This window comes from Cibotium barometz, chromosome 5, assembly GCF_041138505.1.
Source record: "Cibotium barometz isolate CiBa-2024 chromosome 5, ASM4113850v1, whole genome shotgun sequence".
In the NCBI taxonomy this organism is placed as follows: Eukaryota; Viridiplantae; Streptophyta; class Polypodiopsida; order Cyatheales; family Cibotiaceae; genus Cibotium; species Cibotium barometz.
Window position 1 is genome coordinate 53,864,197 of NC_141050.1, and position 1,914 is coordinate 53,866,110.

Below are 1,914 nucleotides of genomic sequence, written 5' to 3' on the forward strand. Positions count from 1 at the left end.
AAGAAGATTACCTAGGATTTCTTACTATTCAAAAACCTCATATGTAACCCGATAAAACATTGGTATATGCCTAAATTAATTGAAGCTGCACAAAGATCATTTCCGGTGCCTATTTGGAGCAATTTTTTAAAGCTTCTTTTGAAACATGGTATGATGCTAGAGGGGTTGTAATGTCTACACGGTAGTAACCACTTTATACAAGGCGAGGTGGCATGGTAAAGTACTCACTCATCTACTAATATCTCAAAATTTTTTCAAGTTTCTTTCTTGTAATATCTTTGAAATTCAATTAAAATAACAATCTAATCTTTTGTTTTAGCCAATGTTTTTTTACTTGTAACGTTATCTTCTGTACTTTTCTGATATCCTTGAGAAATTAGAAAAATGGTCGAAACTTGCTAGATCTTCTCGAGCAAATGCCGGATTTGTTCGAGGGTCACGAAGAGCACCACGGTGAAGGGTCCTTGCCTCATCACGGTGGGCACAAACCCTTTATACAGAGCCATGGGGCCTTCAGATTCCACGGTCTTGAGGACGCAGTCAAGCGCCCCTTTGTAGGCGGCCTCATGCCCCGCCTCTGTCTTCATGTTCATGATGCGCGTCTTGATGACGTCGATGGGATTCGAGGCCACGGAGGCCACGAGCCCCGCTGTGCAGCTAGCGGCGACGTGAGTGGTTAGCCCGTCCTTCATCAAGCGGCTTTGAATGAGGCTCTCCTTGGCCTGGTCGTAGGTGGCGAGCTGCGAGGCGGTCACCACCATAGCCCGCTGGACGGTGAGGGAGGAGCCCCGCCAAAGGGACGTCAGGCCCTCCTGCCGCACCATTCTGGCCAGCGCGTCCCCCACGCCGGAGTAATTGCGCCTCTGCTGGGCGGGCAGGCGGCCGTCTGCCTGCATCCTCACCATGGCCACGTCGGCCGGGTTCCCCACGGCGGCTCCCACAGCTCCAGCAACCAGGCCGGCCCCAATCTTTTTCAGCACGGGAAAACCTCCTTCCAAAGGGGGCTTGCTCCATTTCTGCTTGAGCAGCTCATAGAGGCCCATGCGCGTGGTGGAGTAGAGGCATTGTCTGAGCACGGTAGCGGAGATCCCTGAAAACAGGGCCTGCAGGCCCTCCGCCTGTGCAATTCGGACCCCGACGCCGATTGGGCCCGAGGCAGAGCGCAGCGCTGCTATGTGGCTGGACGAGGAGGGGGCGGACACCAAGGGAATGCGGCTGGATGCTGAGCGACGCTTTCGCCCTGCAGCTGCATGCGGACCTTGATGAGGTCGAGTGGGTGGGTTGAACAGCCCGCCACCACCGAGGCCAGGCCGCCTTCCACGAACCCTTTTACGCCCATGGCAAGGTCAGCACAGGGAACAAGCTCTAACGAGGGAAAGTGCAAGGGGGAGCAAGAATTGCTGAGAAAGGGCAAGTAGGGGTGAGGACTCAGGAGGATGTTGCGTTGTGTAGATATAGATTCAACAAGCGCGGAGCCTTATATGCCTGTTTTGTCCGACCCCCGTCGAAAAAGTAGCCGGTTGGACAATGTGAGAAAGGTTCAACAATCGTTCCCTTTCAACGTCAATGTTTCGTGTGCTTGGCCGATGCGTCTTTGAGGCTTGTGCAGCACAATGAACACGAAGAAAAACCATTAGCCCTTCGTCTTTTATATATATATATATATTAGTATGCTATTCAACCACATGTACAACGGTCATCCTTTTACACACACCAAAGGAACAACATCCATATTCCCCCACACGACTAGAGTAAAGCTCTTCACTATTTAGCAGGTCCCACCTCTCATCTTTCCACACAAAAGATGACTGATCCCATCTAATATTGTATCCCAGTTGTAAACTGGCTACCAACATAGACTCAGTGGTGGTAAAGCCCTTGGGAGTCTGCTCCTCCATAGCCTCCTTCTTGCTC

At 51.5% G+C, this 1,914-nt stretch overlaps 1 pseudogene; it reads right to left on the bottom strand.

Annotated features, from left to right (window-relative positions):
* Positions 1-230: 230 nt before the first annotated feature.
* LOC147638644 (mitochondrial uncoupling protein 5 pseudogene) lies at positions 231-1,438 on the bottom strand (annotated as a pseudogene).
* Positions 1,439-1,914: the final 476 nt, after the last annotated feature.